Below are 20,288 nucleotides of genomic sequence, written 5' to 3'. Positions count from 1 at the left end.
AGCTGTAGACAACCTGCAGGACACTGGCCCTCGAGGCCTGGAGTTGGACACCCCGGTAAGGTGTTAAGGCTGTCGTCCAATAACAAACAAACAAAAAACCTAAGAGATGGTGCCTTTCAAATGAAGCCCCATACATTCATGTTGATATTAGATTTTTGTGGTTTAAAGCTTTTCTGTTTTTTCCCTTATGGGTGAAAATTTTGAAAAAACAAGTGGTGGATGTTGATTAACCCTAACCCCAACCCTAGGTGTTCCACCAGTGACCTGGTGGATCTTAATATTCTGAAACATACTGATATAAATTAAAGTTTCAAAGATAGCTGAAGTACCACGCTCAAAATGAACCTGACTAGGGCTCTTTCATTTAAGGATACAAACTATGTACCCTTACATGAAAGGGTTGCTCTCACAGAGGTTTATAGAGATGGGCAAGCTGACACAAGTCAGAGGTCAGTGTCTGTATAGCACACCTTTTTGGACAGAAGTAATTTGAGAAGATCCTAAACATTCCCATCACAACCATCTGTGCCTGTATGCAGGCCAAAAAAGGTATGATGATACAATATACTTTTTCTGACCTTTTTAAAAAAGGAAGGTCCTTTTTTAAAGCAACCTACAAAGGAGCTAGCCTTTCCATCTATTCAAGCTATACAAGAGAAACATTCACAACATGATTGACAGCCTTGACAATAGTGAGAAGAATTTCCTCAAAATCAATTTTGCTGTATCCATATGGCACTGGGAGCTAAATTCAACCATGACAGGAACACGCTACAGAACAATTACTGGCAAGAAATGTGGCTCGATTTCCTTGTTGTAAACAACATGAGGGCCTTCCAAAAAATATCACTAAACCTTAGTCCTTAATGACTGTTGATGGCAGTTATTGTTTTAACAAAATTTTTTTTTTAAAAATCTACTTTTACTGTGACCTCCTAACTGTGAGTAAATATGTTTTCCACCTCACCCAGCTAATTTTAGTTTGCAACAACATTTAAAATAGTCACACATGTTCTGCAGGATGTGGTCTGTGGTCAATACGGTCCAGATTAAATTAGCTTAAAATCACAGTGTTTTACTGTAAGACGGGCATGTGGTAGTAGAGCAGAGACGCATTGTTTCCTCTACATTTTAGTGTAAGATCTCTCCCTTTGTTTGTTCATGGGGCGGGTATGGGTGAAGTGCACCCACAGGATCTTCTGCAGATGTACAAAAGGTGCGGGACTAGGAGTGGGAGTAATGACCGACCACCCTGCAGTGAGGAGGGTTGGGGAGTTTTCTGTCTCCTGAACTGTCCTGTCCAAAATAATTAGCAGTGAGCTGCAGTAATGAAGAGCTTAAGGTCTGGGGGGGGGGGGGGGGGGGGGGGGTGTCACTCCAGCACTCCACAGGCTAAGCTTTTTATTGCTCCGGGTGGGACTTTGATCCCATGCTCTCGTTCCACTGCAGTTTAACCATAAATAACTAAGAGGCTGCAAGAAATATCCATACCATTATAGAGAGAGGGATAGGGCTCCATGAGTTTTGACAACATATAATTGGATTTTAACACCAGAACTTAGGAACCCTGTTGAAATCTCATAAAATATCTTTGATGTTTATTCAACAATCTTGAGCTTAAAAAAAAGACTTAATACAGTGATCCTAAGTTTGGTTAATGTAAAAATAAAAAACTTAATAATTAAGATTATTAAATCCTTGGTTTCTACCAATAAAAATATTAAGAAAAAACCCACTATAAACAGCGGTGGCTGTCATATATTTTGCTGTCAGTAAAAAAGGAGGGAAAAAGCCACTGAAGGGGATTTCCTCATTCTGTGTTCTGTTGAAAAACTGGAAGAAATTCCCCCCAAGTCATGGTGCAGAGTTTAAAAAACCACTGTGGCAAATTTAGATTTTGAAAAAGGGCTTTTCAAACAAACTCTGCAACACAAAGGTAACCTTGCAAGGGTAAAAGATGAAGCACTGTCCCAGGACGACTTGAACTGATGATTAAGTGACTTTACGACACAAAATCACATCAATTAAACAACTTGAAATGGTAAAATGTTCCACTTCTCCAGACAGAAAATTCAAATTCTGCATTTTCTGTAACTGCTTTCTAATTCTGGGAAAGCTCAAGCAAGGAAACCCATGCCGCTTTCTCTCTCCTCACAACTTCTATAAATACACACTGCCTGACCACAGCAAATGCATCCTATTTTTAATTGAATGCCTTTATAACTGCCTCAAGGTCTCTAGACTGGGCATTCAAGTGTGCAGGCAGGTCAGAGGAGTCAAGCTATCTAGCCTGCATTTTTAAAGACATGAACCAATTATAATGATGCTTTAATCACAGGATAAGTGAGAGCATTTGGTTCTTGATTTTTTGTTTATAAGAAAAAAAAATATCACACACAGCCTAGTAAGATGATCCTACAAGTGCTAGAGTAATAACATATCATACTACTCAAAGTACAGGGAGTGCAGAATTATTAGGCAAATGAGTATTTTGTCCACATCATCCTCTTCATGCATGTTGTCTTACTCCAAGCTGTATAGGCTCGAAAGCCTACTACCAATTAAGCATATTAGGTGATGTGCATCTCTGTAATGAGAAGGGGTGTGGTCTAATGACATCAACACCCTATATCAGGTGTGCATGATTATTAGGCAACGTCCTTTCCTTTGGCAAAATGGGTCAAAAGAAGGACTTGACAGGCTCAGAAAAGTCAAAAATAGTGAGATATCTTGCAGAGGGATGCAGCAGTCTCAAAATTGCAAAGCTTCTGAAGCGTGATCATCGAACAATCAAGCATTTCATTCAAAATAGTCAAAAGGGTCGCAAGAAGCGTGTGGAAAAACCAAGGCGCAAAATAACTGCCCATGAACTGAGAAAAGTCAAGCGTGCAGCTGCCAAGATGCCACTTGCCACCAGTTTGGCCATATTTCAGAGCTGCAACATCACTGGAGTGCCCAAAAGCACAAGGTGTGCAATACTCAGAGACATGGCCAAGGTAAGAAAGGCTGAAAGACGACCACCACTGAACAAGACACACAAGCTGAAACGTCAAGACTGGGCCAAGAAATATCTCAAGACTGGTTTTTCTAAGGTTTTATGGACTGATGAAACGAGAGTGAGTCTTGATGGGCCAGATGGATGGGCCCGTGGCTGGATTGGTAAAGGGCAGAGAGCTCCAGTCCGACTCAGACGCCAGCAAGGTGGAGGTGGAGTACTGGTTTGGGCTGGTATCATCAAAGATGAGCTTGTGGGGCCTTTTCGGGTTGAGGATGGAGTCAAGCTCAACTCCCAGTCCTACTGCCAGTTTCTGGAAGACACCTTCTTCAAGCAGTGGTACAGGAAGAAGTCTGCATCCTTCAAGAAAAACATGATTTTCATGCAGGACAATGCTCCATCACACGCGTCCAAGTACTCCACAGCGTGGCTGGCAAGAAAGGGTATAAAAGAAGAAAAACTAATGACATGGCCACCTTGTTCACCTGATCTGAACCCCATTGAGAACCTGTGGTCCATCATCAAATGTGAGATTTACAAGGAGGGAAAACAGTACACCTCTCTGAACAGTGTCTGGGAGGCTGTGGTTGCTACTGCACGCAATGTTGATGGTGAACAGATCAAAACACTGACAGAATCCATGGATGGCAGGCTTTTGAGTGTCCTTGCAAAGAAAGGTGGCTATATTGGTCGCTGATTTGTTTTTGTTTTGTTTTTGAATGTCAGAAATGTATATTTGTGAATGTGGAGATGTTATATTGGTTTCACTGGTAAAAAATAAATGATTGAAATGGGTATATATTTGTTTTTTGTTAAGTTGCCTAATAATTATGCACAGTAATAGTCACCTGCACACACAGATATCCCCCTAAAATAGCTAAAACTAAAAACAAACTAAGAACTACTTCCAAAAACATTCAGCTTTGATATTAATGAGATTTTTGGGTTCATTGAGAACATGGTTGTTGTTCAATAATAAAATTATTCCTCAAAAATACAACTTGCCTAATAATTCTGCACTGCCTGTAGATCAGATGGTAGACAATCATCAAGAGTTACCATCATAAATAAATTATATATCTGCAGCACATTTAACTGCGTTTATATGTTGTTATCTGGCAACCTTCACCCCTAGTAAAGCCCCACCGATATACATATGGGCACAGTCTGATATTAGCTGTTTGTCAGTAGGGCTGGGCCATATTATACCGTTCACGGTAATACCGGTATAATGTTAGGCAACGATAGGAAAATGAAATATCGCGATAGAATGGGAGTAAAACGCGCATGCGCAGTGCCTTTGTTTTCATACGCACATGGCCGATTGTTGAGTGAAACAGATGAACCAGAATTGGTTTGTAAAAATGGTGCAACTTCCGTGATGTGGAACTGGTTTGGTGTTTGTCCGTCAGATACACGACAAAGCACATTTTTTTGCAGAACATGCAAGCGGCCGTTGTTATTGTCGTATTTGTCGGACTAAGATGCTCTTAAATCTGGGAGTAATCTGGGTCCTAAACTCCGTAATCTTCAGGTCAAACAACACTGCAGCATCACTTAGAGTTAAAAACTGTCTAAATTCTTTCATCTTTAATAAAACGATCAGCATTGCTGCTTTACCAGGTGTAACTATGAAGTTTAACTTCCAGGCATCCATGAAAACTAAAGTTATTACATTTAACGGAGTTAGACGTTAGCAGGAAGCTAGCGGAAGTTAGCTCGCTAGTTTCGCTAGTTACCTAAGCATGATATAGCATGTTCTGACTGAGAGATTTCTGAAAAAAAATCAAACGTACAGCTCTGCTATCACTTCCAACATAAATGAAGACAGGAAACTAAACAGCAGTGACGTTTGTAGGGTTACTGAAGTTGGGCTAGCTGGTATATAATGATGTGCTACGTGATCGCTAGCGACACAGCTATGTTAGCATAACATAAACAGTGAAGCTGGAGGACGAACACTAACACTTTTCCACTTATAAAAGTTAACGTGAAGGTTCTTCATGGTTAGAGACAAATGCAATCGCATGGCAGGATGTTGTAAACGGACCAAACTTCAGTCAGGAGAACAACTGAGATAATCCATCCACAATATGAGGTTAGTCATTAATAGACTGCAACAACATGGGAATAGAGCAGCTGCCAGAGAATTCAACATTAATGAATCAATGGTACAGAAGTGGAGGAAGCAAGAAGAATGAGTTTAATAAAGTTTGATTTATCTGACTGCTTTGTTTCGCTTAATGTGCCTTATAATCCCGTGCACCTTATGGTCCGAAAAATACATACTGCACACTGCAGTTTAATGTTGCAAAGCACCTCTTTTTAACTTCAGTGGATATTATACATGGTTATGCTCAGGATATGTCAGCCCATTTCTACTGGAAATGCCTTTTGGTTAAACTTTCAGCAAGGAATTTGCATTTGCACTGTTACATTTTTATAAAGCTTTAATGTACATAAAAACCAGCTTCTTGTTTAAGTGAAAATAAATGGAAGGTTGTCTTTTTGCGCTAGTAATGTTGTGGAGTTGTATTTTGTCTCGCATCAATTATATCGTCGGTTATATCGTTATCGCAAATTTTCAAATATATATCGTGATAAATATTTTTGGCCATATCGCCCTGCTCTATTTGTCAGTGTATCAGTATTAACAGTTGATCAGAGTAGACCCAGGTGGAGCGTAAACGAGTGATGCACAACTCGTGAGAATAAAACAAGTTTATTTTTAATTGTAGTTATTTTCTCTCATATCTAATAAATAATGACACATAAGACATGTCAGGGAAAAAGTCATCAGCCTGATTTATAAATCACCAAATACGGTATTGGTATCAGGCTAAACCCAACTTCATATCTGTAATACTAGAGGATCACACTTTTTTTTTTTTTGTTTTTTTTTTTTTTAAATTGACAGGATATTAAAGGAAATGAATTTAAAAATGTTGCTTTGTCTCTTAAACAAATGAAACGTCAGCTCATCAACGAGACCCTCATAATGATAACTCTTTTGGCAAAGGTCAAAAATCGAATCCCATTACACGAGAAGGAAGTTGAACATCAGACAAAGCCCACGAGTGCCAATTGGGGTTTTCGTGCCATCAGGTAAGTACTCCTAGCAAGCATGAAAAGCGTTAGGGCTGGTATGGTACTCTCCAATACCACATGGATGCTGACCAGAGGTATGAATAGCCCTCCTCACAATAGCTGAGCTGAATAGGCAGAATAGGCAGTTTATGAGAGGGCGTGTGTGGGGCAGTGGGAGAAAAGACAATAAAGGACAAAATAGCAGCTCTGCAGTCCACACAAGTCACAGGACAGACAGTGTTCCAAAACGTAGTGATGTGGTGATGAAAACATGATGAAAACACACTGTGCTGAAGCACAAATACTGCAGAAAATAGAACCCATAGCTTAATCTGGAGGCCTGATTAGCTTAGACCTTCACCTTAGACCTTTAAACGTATTCACAGAAAACAGCTGCTCATTCGGGCAATAAATCTGATTTTTTGCACAAATAATTAAATTAGCAGCTCAACTGAGGCAGCTGTGACTGCGAGCAAAGTGTGTCAAGGTGACACAGCTGAACGGGCAATTCAAGCAGATTTCAGAGTCATGGAAACAAGCTGCCTTATTGTGGAAAGAAAAAACAGACACAAAGGCTGAAAGAAGTGAAACCAAGCATTTATGGGGAAAATTTGGGAAGTATGCTGGAGGTAAACACCTATGTTTGTAGACTAAGCTACACTGTGACCTTCTGCCAGAGGCCAGTCCCAGCTGTTCCTCATTAAACAAAAGGAATGGTTCCTTAAAGGTCTGCTGATGAACCAAATACTATCTTCCCACCCATATACTTGCCACACATCTAAAGTTTCTACCTTCACTTTCAGTGTTGTGAAACTTCCCTTATTAACTACTCCATGTTCAATTTCAAGCTTCATTAAAGACAACACTAGGCTTGCATACAAAACGGCTGTATCAGAAAAAAATTGTATTTATATTTGCGCATATAGAAATTATGCCTATATACCATCACTATTACCATTTGTAGAGCTACCACAGCTATTTAGGTCTGTTGCAGGACAAAGAGCATAAGTGTGGCACCCTAAAATAACACAAACTCTAATCAAGGTCAGCTCCTTAAAGAAATAGTGAGAGAGGCTGTGGTGGTGGTGGTGGTGGTGGTGGTGGTGGAGTAGTCAATCAAATGCAAAATTAAGAACTGGACTATTGACTACTATTTTTTTATACGTTCAAATTTCTAAACATTAAAAGGTTAAGCTTAAAGTGAGAAGTAAGAACAGCTTTTATGTGTTCATTCCCCTTTTTTTGCTACATACTGGAGTAAAGAGCCAAATTTTAAATCATGCAGAACTGAAAAGGTTTCCTCACCACAGGCTGCCTGCACATGAGCCCGAGCCTTTCCTCTGGTGTTTTTTTTTCCCTACTTACAAAATGCATGAACACATTTTTGCTTCTGCTGCCATCACACAACTACATGTGAATCTAAAAGACAGAGTTTGAAAAGGAAATGCTTTTAAACATTTCACCCATTGTTTTCTATCCATATATCTCTGCAAAAATGTAAACAGTACACAATAACAATTGGTTTGTACACAACTGCATTTCAACGGGCTGACATCCATCTCAAGTTTTTGCCATTTTGCTGGTTTATCTCTCATGAGTCGATGATTGAAAACAAATGGGGCCCCGCCCTTGCCTGTCCTTGATGTCTTCTGCTCAGTGACTGCTGGGGCTGGATCAGCAGAGATCATCAGGGCATCTGTTTATCTCCATTATTCTGGGCCTGCCCTGTGCCTCCCATTCATAACATTTATTTGGATAGCCTATCTAAAGCTACCTACCCATCCAAAATTTTCAAATCAACTCTTTATACCTTTAAAATTCCAGTTGAAATGTCTAAAAGTCCAATTTATATTAAATCACACTGATTGGTTAAAGAGACATTAGCTTGTGAATGCTGTTAATGTTTTGCAGAGGACTCAAGTTTAAGTTGATGGAGTGCTCCAGCCCAGAGTAGATCCCATTCATAAAACAACAGTGGGTATATGGACTGAATACACTCACACGCAAAGTGAATGAATACTAACTACAGAATGGCTATTATTCTCCTTATTATTCTCGATTTGACAAGTATCTCATCCTTATTGTGATACGCCACTATGTTCCACGTCTGTATGCCAACATCCAATTAATGCTCTCCACTCTAACTTTATCCCATAATCACTTAAACCCCACTGAGTCCTGACCACACTAGTCCCCCCACAGATATACCATTTATATGTTGTTCAATTGTAGGGGACAAATACAGAGAAACTCAATCTCCAGTCTAAATGCAATCAAATCCAAAAACTACCTTTACAGATGATGCTTGAGTATGATCCGCAGCTCATACATGAATGTAGAAATAAGGAAAACAGCGAACAGCATGAATAAAAACACATCTGATAAGGATAGGAGGAAAAGGCTCAACTACTTAATTGTTTGGTTATTCCAAGAAATTCTGGCATAAACCACAAAATCCAAATTAAAAAATAAAATCCAGTCTGTCGCAACGTAGAGCTTAGCAGTTTATTAAAAGAGTGCATGGTCTTGGTCACTGCTGGAAAGACTGTAATTGTGGCTCTACTGACTGTGATGGACAGATAAAAGGTTTTAAAGATCACAGAACCACTGCGCAGATCAGTATTGTAAGGAATTTTAAAAAAAACTAATACAACAAAACAGAGCCATGAGGGTGAGAACTGCCAGGCTTGAGGACTGCTTGCAGTTAAGTGATGGAAAAATCTGAAAAAGTGAGATGGAAATGCTTCTTCAATAGCTGCAAAGAGTGGTTTAAAACTTGCACCATGAAACCATGATAATACACTCGGAAAAGCATGAAACTCGATTTGCATCAACAGCATTCAAAAACTAAAACGCAGAATGAGAAAGTCTCAGATTTTATTTAAGTATTTCCCCTGATGTGGCTTACTTAAACTGCTGTCTCCATCAAAACTCCTGTTATCACATTTGACCACCAGTAAAACATTTTAAAAAAGAATAACATATTTGAATTCAACTGCTTTGATCCAAAGTAGAGTAGGAAGGAAGCGTTTCTCACACCAAGCTTGAACCATTGCACTTAACCATAAGGATGATCTATTACATGTATTTAACAAAAACACGAGAAATAGATCAAAGATACCACATAAGGGGTCATAAGCACCACAGCATGTGTGCCATTACACAAACAAGAACCCCAACTAAGATAAAATGCGGTATTATGGAGAACGGTAGTGTCCAGCATAAAGCCATGTAAAGAACAAAACGCTGACTGGGAGCCTGCTCGGAGCTGATTAGAGCTGCAATACAGTACAAGGCAATCACGGGGGCTGCATCTCAATAGCCTTTTGCTAGCATCAGCCATCAGCGTCAATACATTTCACATCCCGAATATCCCAAATCACTACCGCCTTACTTCACAGTAAATCCCGTTCAGTGCAAGTGGCACGCAGTACAGCCTGAGGTCTGCTTGTCTTTTTTACTTACAAAGAAACGCTTCCATGAATGTCCAGGCGGCTTCAAATCGCAGTGAAGTCAAGCAGGCGAGAAAACGAGCAGGTAAAACAAAAAAGAAAAACAACATCAACAAACACCGTCTTATCCAGATGTGAACGTTGCAAAAAACGACGTGAACAGTTTGTCAGTGAAGAACAAGCGTGCGTCGTGGAGTGCGCTTTCCCCGTCCGCGGCTGCTCTGCTCTCACACACGGCTCAGTGTGGACTGCTGACTGCCGCGTGCGCCCTGTAGTAGGGACACAGTGAAACACGAGAGGCGATGATGTCACGGTCCGGGTTTAAAGAAAGGAAGGTAGCCGGTGGCGTTCTCGCTTTTTTTTAATATATAGAAAAGCACAGCGGTACAAACCCGCCAATACCACGCTGGCACAGCCTGACTCACGCAGGCTGAAAGACTTGAAGGGCTCCCGTGTGGTGAAGGCGAAATTAAAAAAACAAACGGAAGACTGGTGGACTTTTCTCCACAGTAGCCACGCAAGATTTATTCTTGAAACGCAGTTTGCAAATTTCCCAAACTCCTCCGCTCATATGGGATGGGATGGGGTGGGGGGTAATATAACTGCATGGAAAAATACGGGGAGCCCAGTAACAGCTGGACACATTTATAACTGAACCACATCTGAGATGGAAACATACACCATCCCTCCGATGTTTATTTAGGAATGCATCCAGGCAGGTCAATAATGTGAATATCAATGAGTCTGAGCGCTGTAGCTCCTGGGTGAGCCGAGCTGTGTTATTTCTGGCATTTACTGCCTTAAATATGAGTGTGGGTAGGTGCGCCTCCTTCAGCTCATTCTTCAACAAGTCCTGACAAAGGGCCGTGTTGAAAGTGAACTCAGCCTCATCCTGAAAATATTCTTTGGATCATAGCGATAAAAGTTGCTGTGAACATGTGGAAAACATTGAAGCCATTGTGTAAGCACGCTTAAAACATTTAACTAGTTTTTCTTAGCTCTGGTTTTTGATTCCTTTGCATCCCAGTTACTGGAACTGTACTATCTCTGGTTGAGGCTTGTTAGTTTCAATAGGACAGAGCAAGAGAAAGAAGTGAATATCAAGTAGATTCAGCAGGGAGCCCGCAGCTATTGAGGACATGAAAGCACGGACAATGACCCCAGCCTCTACCAAGAAGCCAAACAGCTCTTCCACTCATCAACCTGCTGGGTGCAGTGAATGGTGCAGGAAGACACCCAGGGACAGTCAATGCACTCTTAGCGGCTGCTTTTCTCTCCCTTTTGCCTCTGTTTAATAATACTTCAACACTCCTTAAGGAGTATACTGTATCTCTCAAAGAGACAGATAAAAAAAATGCCTTCAAATACTGAATGTATTTTTTATAGGCAGAAAATGCAGTAAAGCGGAATTACACATTATAACGCCATCTGTAATACGTGAACTACCTTGACCAGCTACATAAATAATGCATCGAGCTTCCATTACAAAGAGAGCAGTAAAGGGGGTGTATTCACTCCTTCAGCCATCCTTGGTCCTCCAGGGAGAGCCTCCATGTTGGCGCTCAGAGCTAGGGGATATGGCCACCACCTGGGGCACAGAACAGACACCATACCCCAAGAGAAAGCAGAGGGAGATGGGAATAATGAGTATTTGGCACATATATGATAAGATATTTAGTGACCCAATCCCAGGAAGATGAATCCATGGCGAATGAAGATCTTGTGCTCCAACGCCCACAAAAAAAAAAGTGTCAGAGGGGAAAGTCAAAGCAAGCTGTTCAGCCATCTGTGTATGTGCTGTGTGGCGAACATGGTGGTTTTATCCAGGATGACTACATCAGTGTTTGCTTTCAGTGCCCAAATCAAACAGCAAACAGCAGTCTATTAATCTACACAAAAGTCTGTCCACTGCCAAGGTCTTCACTTTGTTACATAAAAGTGTGACAGGGTGGTTACAGACGACAGCGCATCCACACATTTGATTCTCACAAGAACCAAGCTCTGTTTAACAAGTTTTATCAAAGTACTCCCTTGGAAAAAAAAATGTTTCTATCTGCTCACTCGTTGTAAAGCTTGATTTATAGTCTTGTGTTGAATCCTATGCTGTAGTGGGAGAGAGAAACTGAGATAATCATGTTGCACTGTGAGCCAAAACACTGAACAAAAGTTACTCTTACTGTAGGAAACAGAGAAGACTTCAGAATCGATTTAGTCTATAGTCTATCTAGAGCTATGAAAACAAATAAAAACAGCTTATGTGCTTGGAATAATACTAGCTATTGCATTAGCTGTGCACCAGTCTGCTTTGCTGAGATGTGTACTGTGAGCTCTATGAATCATGCTTAATTCCATTTAAGGGCATCTATGAGAATAAAAAGAAAATGTAGCCCTTGCAACCACCAGGTCTGTCTCAGTTACCCCAAGGCACAGATCTGCAGGATGTTTTCAAAATCATACATGTCACAACTTCAGTAGCTCAGATTTGTGTGCCTGGCGGCTTAAAAAAAATGAAACCAGTCCCGATCAACCCAGCCACTGATCTTTTGTTACAATTGCAACTGCATGCTATTTGTTGTCATTTTTTTCATTTTTTATAAATTAGGAAGCGTGAAGTTAAACCTCACAGCAGAAAAACCCCAGAGAGGTTTCAGTGGGAGTGAGAGTCCTAAAAACTGTTCCAAGAATTAGTTTAAGTGGTGGTATAGCCAAACCAAGGTTATACAGTCTGTTTCATCCCAAACCAAAACTCAGCTACACTTAATTTTATGGCAGTGCACCATTAAGCTTTATGAGCGAAAGGCTAACACAGTGGGGCAAGCTCAGATCTGTTGATGTTATCACAGCAGAATTATTTAACTTCACCCCTCCTGTCTGGCTGTCCAAGCTGAAAGCCTTTAAAGAAACAATGCACCTTCTGTGGAAGCAGATACAGAGGCTGTGAACAATAGCAACATCTGTGCAACATAATGCAACTTGAACAACAAACCTGTAATACACCAACTTTAAAAAGGATCCTTTGGAATTGCACCTTATCAGGCAGGTGATGAGTTATGTGTTAATGGTTTTCTGTTTTTGACTTATAATGAAGAGAGAACCCCTCTGGACCTTTATTATTTAAAAAAGTTAAAGGTTTCATAGTGTGCATGACATGCTATGTTAAGAGTATAGTAAGTCTTTTTTGAGGTTGTTTAACTTGGATTGGATAATAGAAAAATTCCATTGTATTTATGTAGTGCCAAATCATAACAACAGTTGCCTTGTGGAAGTTTATATTGTAAGGTGAAGACGCTACAGAGAAAAAGCCCCAAAAACAACCCACCACTTTGAGCAACAATTTGGCAACAACAGGGAGTAAAAACCCTTCTTAACAGGAAGAAACATCCAGCAGAACCAGGCTTGGTCAGGTGTCACAGCTTGATTGCATTGTCACGTCATATGAGAGTTTACGGTCCAACAATTTTAAATCCACTTCAAAGAAGTCTCAGTAATCCTGGCTAACAGCAGCTAACAGACGCTAACAGCAGCAAAAAAACGTAACTTCTTAAAAACAGAAAAGTCTCATTGACGTGTATCTCACTCCTTTCATAAAGGTTTAGAGTCTCCTCCAGAGTAATAGATGTTAACATTTGGCATATTGACAGCTGAGGTAAACAGTGGACTGACTGCCCACACTCACCACAGATGAACAGTGGCCAGAGTTGTTTGTCCTACAGCGGCCATTCTAGCTAGGATTATGCACTTGAATTGGAAGGGTTAAGAAAACAGAATTCATTTGACAGAAATCTGCAATGTACTGACATCTAGTGGTGAGATTTTACACAGTGTAACTTTAAAGTAAATTTTGGGTACCATTAGGAGCTGACTGTGCTTTATTCTGTTCTAAAAGCATAATAATAATACTTAGTCTAATAACATGTGGTTAATGTGCATTACAGGACCTTTGGACCCACATAGTAACCTAACAAAGAAGCTAAAAAGTAAAAAGAAATTTAAAAAACTTCTATACATTGGACTGATTATTAGTGGGCAACAGAGTGCTTCTCTTCAGGTGTAGCTGGAACTAGAAGTTTCATCTCGTTCTCGGCTGACAGATCTCAGGGAGAAGCTTTCAGACTCATTAACTGCCCACTCAGAGTCAGTGAGAGACAGGAAGGGAGAGGAAATCGCTAAGTGTTCACACTGTTTATCCACTCTCAAAGGAGCCTCTGCTACCTGCCCACTCGCTCTCGTCTTTGGCTCTTTCCTCTTCCACCTACACTCCCAAGCTCTCTCCTTTGTCGCCAAGGTGCAGATTATTACCTGCCAGTGTTCTGAAATGCTGCACGTACAATGGCTGCAACTAGCAGTAGCCTGAGGTTCTACTGTGAAGAAGCCACACAGAATCAAAGCGGCACGTTTTCCAGCACTCTGCGGGGGCCTCTGTTCCTACTGTGTGACAGCGAATAAAATACTGCATGCATAAACAGTTCAATTCCCAGCTTGTCCCCAGGGAGCCGGTGAGAAGACGGGCTGATATGGCCACCCTCTTGGTGTGCCAGTGTGTGAGAATGGGGGTGTCTCCCGCTCCAGTAATTAGCTGAGTGTGTCAGATGGAGCTGAAAAACATTTCACTCCTGTGTGCCTGAGTGAGCGCATCCAGACACACAAGACCAAGATAAAGTTACTCTAATAACATCAGTGAATTACATTTTTTTTTATTCAATAAAGGAATCGGTGAACACTGAACTTGACTGATTAGCACTGATTAAACCAAGGGATCTGAGTCAAAGGACATGAATTTGGGAAGTGTAATCTGGAATGAAAAACTATGCATCTTTCAGTGCATTCAAAGGACTTCTTACTAATTTGCGATAAGGCATGGTATGCTGCCCGAGGAGATACAAGCCACCACTGATGCTATCCAATACAATACAAGAAGAGCAGCAAAAGAGAGAGAGACTACCAGAGCTGTTTCTATCTTTGTGTAGGAGACATGGTTGACAGGAACTGAGAAATCCCTCAACAACATAGGGTCTTATCATCTGCCTGGGTTACAACAACGAAAGCATTTACATCTGATGCAAACAAGAAAGCATTTCTGAGGAACCAAACTGACTGCAGTCATTGTGTTTTCACTGAATGAAAACAGTCAACTTGTACGATGTTTTTACATAATTTGTTTTTGGTGTATTGAACTTGTGTAAAGATCTTGCACTTAGCATTTTGAACCACAATGGTTTTCTTTGTTAGCGGATACAATGAAATAAAGATTAGTTTAAATCAACACACACACACACACACAAAAACAACAAAAACAACATGGCTACTTTTACAGAGGCAAACAAGTAACTCAGTCAATAACAAGTCAAACTCACAGTCTGGCAGGAAGTCTGGGAGAAGTGAATGGCAGTGTAGAATCCTACTGACTGTAAAAGCTGGCTAGAAATCCCTGTCCCAATGACATGTTCAATCTGCAGCACATATTGTAATCGGAGGAACGGGTTATGTTAATGTTCATGTTCATAGACCAAGATGCTAAAGTCACAAACACCAAGGGATGGAATGAAATTTATGTCAGCAGGGCAGTGAACCTGCAGTATTTCTTAACCACAATGTGGGCATTGTGAGTGACATCACAGGTAAGCATGTGAACAGAGGGGGTCGGACTGACTCACTTCACTGCTCAGGCTTATTGTGAGCATTAGCAGTACTGACAGTCACACATTCCAAAGTTTACTAGTCAAAATACCAACAGTGATGCACTCTTGCAAAGAGGCCTCACCCAGCCCTTGTTGCAATCGCGTCTACATGCTGACCAGGCTCGACTTTCTTTTTTCCCCCCATTAAATGTAGAGTACCAGCAAAAAGTGCAGGTGCTGCCAATGCCTATCGTTAAAGAAATATGTACTGATGCTTTACATCCATCATCAAACAACTGTCAGCATCAGCCTGTCAACTTTTGTTTACACCAGCGAGGCAACCAAACACAGGGGTAATTATTTGGACATGAATAATTTATAGTTCAACGCTCAAAGTAAACTTTAAAACCTTTAGGTAAGCAGAGCATCAATCCACTGGGCTTCAGTTGTGCAGAATGATGAGCCAAGTGTATTATACTGTATGTACCCCTAGAAAATAAGTTGCTTAGATTTAGCAATATACAGTCAATATTTTTTCCAGAAAAAATATACTTGCTGGTTCTGCATAATTAATACAAAGAGGACGTTTGTGCCTTTATTAAAAAGTAATACATAGCACTACCTCTTATTTGGCACTTAGATCTTTAAATCCTACTTTATATTACTTTGCCTGAGATCACACAGAAATGTCCCAGTTTCGTGTAATTTGAAGGTAATCTGAAAGACTTGTAAAAATGTTTAAGAAGAAGAAAGTGAAGAAATGGTGCGAACTATTTGACGTAAAAGATGAAAGTTTGCATCCTGGAATTTTATCCATCCAACTGAAGCACACTCAGGTAGACTGAATCGCCTCAGCAGAGGCTTGTTAACGTAATAAAATATGGCTGTACAACCAAGTCTACACACTATATTGCCTACAGGCTGCAATTGTGATAGTGGTTAAAATAACATCAGTTTAAGAGTCACAAATCAAACCACAGTGGTTGAAAACACAACGGTTGTGTTTCCCCATTCACAGTTCTTAAATGGTTTAATAATGGAGTTTCAGAGCATAACAAAAATAGAGGATTTCGATTACATAAATTACATAAATATCAAGTAATCAGCTGAAAAAGTTGTCAAATTGCCTACCAGACACTAGAGCACAAAAGCCTATACATAATAAGAAATAGTGGGCACACTTTCTGTGAGCAAATGCTGGTATTACAGTATAATATTAAGCATCAGAAGTCAGGTCTTATTCTTGCTGAGTTTCCTAAATCGACACACAAGTTGCACACAGTTCATCACTGCGAGCCTAATGAACACATTAACTCTTGTCTTTGAGCATAATAAGCCTGTCAGGAGAAGATAATGCAAGCTGAGAAACTGATTTGTTAAAGCCAGTAATGACAACCTCTTCCACATGCACAAGGAGCCCCTGTAACCAACCACAAAACTGATGATTATACAACAATGGAGAGCCACAGTGCAGCATGAAAAATACTGTGGCTCACTCTATCAGCTTATTTCCTTCCTGAGATTATTATTTTAGTTACAGATTGATCACAGAGAACGGATGCCGGATCAGCTTTGCCACACGAATGCCCACCAAACACTACAGCAAGTGAGCCGAGTCAAATTTTACGCTGTGAATGCAATCAGCTCTGCTGCATCAAGCTTGAGGCAATATATGTCTGCATGTAGTACGTTGTCAGTTTTATTTAAGATTTATATGTGTATAAAAACATGAATGTGATCTCCTTTTCAAACATCCATTGCTTTATTTTCTCTGATTTCTACACAACGTTCATTTATTGCAGCCTGAGGGACAATCTACTGACTCCAAAGGCCAATCTTTCTCTCATAAGTGCTTCTCCATTGTTCACAACAAAAGATCTGAATGAAACACCACAGTTCAGGGACTACAACACCAGCTGAAATACTCCCCAATAAAACTTGTATGACACTCAACTGAAGACTAAGCTAACTGTCTGAAGCTATATAAACAGGAACAAAAGACTGAAATGGTAAAATGTGTCTTTTGACTTGTTTAGAGAAAACCTTAGAATAGCTTCTGATAGACTTCGTGTTATCTGCATGGGTCGCTCAGGCTCTTTGAGATGTTATTCTGCTTTGGTTTCACTGAATACAACCTATCCCACTACGTCTTTAATTCTGCCTTATCTATAAATAAAAGAGAGCTACAACTACTAGATAATTAAAGACTATAGATATTTAATTCATTAGGCATTTCAAAGCCCAAATATTACATCATTTCAGCATCCCTAATATGATAATTTGCTGACTACTTTGCCTTTTGAGTTAGTAATAGATTATCTTCACATTTGAAACTGGAGAACTAATAACTAATTTAAAGACTTCAAGGCCAAAAAGACTCAAAAGACTCAGTAGAAATGCCAGTGACAGTAAAGCTTACCATAGCCAAAACCCTCGAATAAAGCATTGGCATATCATTTTTAATTCATGTGTTGTCTCCTTCTTTGTCTGAATCAACAAGCCTGTGCTGTGACAGACAGAAAGAGAGGGAAATGTCTAAAACAAGGTTTCGATCCACTACGTCGCCCTCAGCAGTGCTGAGCATGCTCAGTAAGGCTGCCAGGGGGGCAGGCTCCTGCTTTGGCCTACTTCTGATAAAACCAATAATGTCATGGAAAGTTTCTTTGCACTGTATGTGTGTGTGCGTGTGTCTGACAGACAATGAGTGACAGAGAGGAGAGTGTGTGGCCTCAATAAATGGGTAAAAATCCAATTTAATCAGCCAAAGCAACAAGCAAAAAAAATACCACCCCTGACGGGGATTATTGGTCTGTCCATCATCCAGAATTTTAACAGGCAAAGACTGCAGTTAAAGGACAAAGCACAACTTAAATTGCAGCTGAAGGAAAACAACTTTCATTCTAGAGCAACAGAAAGATTTAAAGAACGGCAGCCTTTAGCCGACAATGTAATGAAACGCCATACAGGATCTGTTCAGCTCTACTTCCTCTGGTCCCCAAGCAAGGATAGCAGCTAGCGTGAGCAGAGACATGGCGCGGCAGTGCCGCTCTCACTTTGGTGCAGCTGATTATAGAAAAGCTGACCAATGCAAGTGGGTCAGCCGCAAGAGTGACATACCAAGATACCCAAGAGACAGCAAGAAAGCAAGAGAGATGGCAGAAGTTCATGTGAGGTTAAAACTTCAGAAGCTTTCCATGTTGAAAATTAGAAGGAGGCAGACTTCAGGAGTAAACAGTGTTTGTTTACACCTCAAAGAGTCAGTAATCATGGACAATATTTACTAAAATATGAGTGGCACCTTAAAATTACATGTATATTTGTTTATTAGAATCACGTTTTCTAAGCTCTTTTTTGCTTTTTCTTCTTTTATTTTCTTTTTTTAAACAAGGTGAGCTCTGTGGCAACAAAAATAAGAACACTCATCGTATGCTGTGGATTGTCAAATATTATCAGCTTCAGGCTGAAGCAACGCAAACAGCAGATGACTAAACAAACATTGTGGAAAGCACATACTCGGTCTCTTGCCTGCAGTTTCAGTGCCTAAAAAAAACCCCCAGCATATAAAGTTACTGAATCTGCTGTACAGACTACTTTTTGAAGGCCTATTTGTTTCCTCTGTTGTGCATTTACTGAATTATGTATAACATGTATTAGATAAAGCAAGTAGACTGCAAACTTAATATGAGACAGGAGCTGTGAACAGACATAAACCCCAATAGATATACAGACTTCAGTGCAGCACCAAACAATTCAGTCATGGACACTCGATCCAAGGAGAAATGGATTGGTCACAGCTTCGAAACTTCAACCTGACTGCTGTCTCTTCAGCAGGCCTAATCTGAGCCAGCAGATAAACAGAGTACACAGAGAGGCAGCGGTGATCTTGAAAAACAAGCTGACCCAGAACATCACCGCTCCACAGTCAGAGGTCATCATATGTACTTAATTTTTAAGTCAACACATCCCGCTGTGTTATTAATATGCGTAGAGGCATTTTGACGCAGTTTCCATAATGGTATCTGAGATATTCAGTATATCTGTGGAAGCACCAAAATAGACCAGAAACACAAAAAAAGCTCAGGTAATATTTATTTTAATGTAACATGAAAATGTTAAAATAAATCCGAAATAATCTTATTTTAAGTTTTTGTTTTCAGTGCATTAGCTTGTTTGTTTTTATAGTGTAAAAATGGTCAGCTTCAGTCTAGTTTTCATTAGCTTCACTGTTAGTTTCAGTCTTTTTAAAGATCACAATAAAGAGGGTGTTTATCAAGGGCAGGACTTATGAAGTTCAGATTAGATATTACAACACAAGCATATGAGATTTTGAAGGCAGCTGACTCACAGTGATGTAGACATACCACATCTGAGTAAACAGGCTAGTTGTGTTGACATATTTGACCACACTGACAAAGTCTAAAACTAAGGACATTACTCTATTGTTTTCATTTATTTTAGTTGGTTTTGTAAGAACAGAAAGCTTTCATTTATTTTATTTTTTTCAGTTAAGGACATTGCTCAACAACTACAATGTTAACTACATTAACAAAAAGTCAGTCAAGCTCCAGGAAAGACCCTACAATAATACAAATTTAAACAATCAAATGACCCCTGATGAGCAAGCACTTGGCAATAGTGGGAAGGAAAAACTCCCTTTAAACAGGAAGAAACCTCCAGTAGTACTGGGTTCAGGAAGTGGCAGACATCTGCCACAACCGGTTGGGGTTGAGGGGAGGTTTATATACTGTAGAATAGAGTGAGAGATTAATAATATCTAATGACTGGATGCATAGTGGTGTAGAAACACACAGTAAGTGAAAAAGGTGAAGGTGAGGAAGAAACACTCAAGGGATCATGGGAAACCCAAGCAGCCTAGGCCTATTGCAGTGTAACTAAGAGAGGATGCAGGATCACCAGATCCAGCACTCACTATATGCTTTGTCAAAAAGGAAAGTTTTAAGCCTAATCTTAAAAGTACAGCTGGTGTCTGTCTCCTAAATCCAAACTGGTTCCACAGAAGAGGGACCTGGAAGCTGAAGGCACTGCCTCCCATTCTACTTTTAAATGCCCTAGGAACCACAAGTAAGGCAGCAGTCTGAGAGTGAAGTCCTCTATTGCAGTGGTATGGTATTATGA

The 20,288-nt window shown here is 40.2% G+C and overlaps 1 protein-coding gene across 10 annotated transcripts in view; it reads right to left on the bottom strand.

Moving 5' to 3' along the window:
• Window positions 1-20,288, bottom strand: part of LOC146665086 (pleckstrin homology domain-containing family A member 5-like) — an 87,424-nt gene that overhangs the window by 41,219 nt on the left and 25,917 nt on the right. The window contains exon 1 of one of the 10 annotated variants that reach the window (XM_085412532.1): window positions 9,548-10,042. The exons of the other annotated variants lie outside the window; for them this stretch is intronic. The gene's annotated coding sequence lies outside the window, so the exon portion shown is untranslated. Of the gene's footprint in view, window positions 1-9,547; window positions 10,043-20,288 lie in introns of those variants that run through there. 10 annotated transcript variants of the gene reach the window in all.

The sequence above is a fragment of the Rhamphochromis longiceps genome, linkage group LG7 (assembly GCF_057381845.1).
Source record: "Rhamphochromis longiceps isolate RC_006_pf linkage group LG7, R_longiceps_female_GT1.1, whole genome shotgun sequence".
Taxonomy (NCBI): Eukaryota; Metazoa; Chordata; class Actinopteri; order Cichliformes; family Cichlidae; genus Rhamphochromis; species Rhamphochromis longiceps.
The sequence above is the reverse complement of the archived record's forward strand: the minus strand, read 5'-3'. Positions and strand labels throughout refer to the sequence as shown.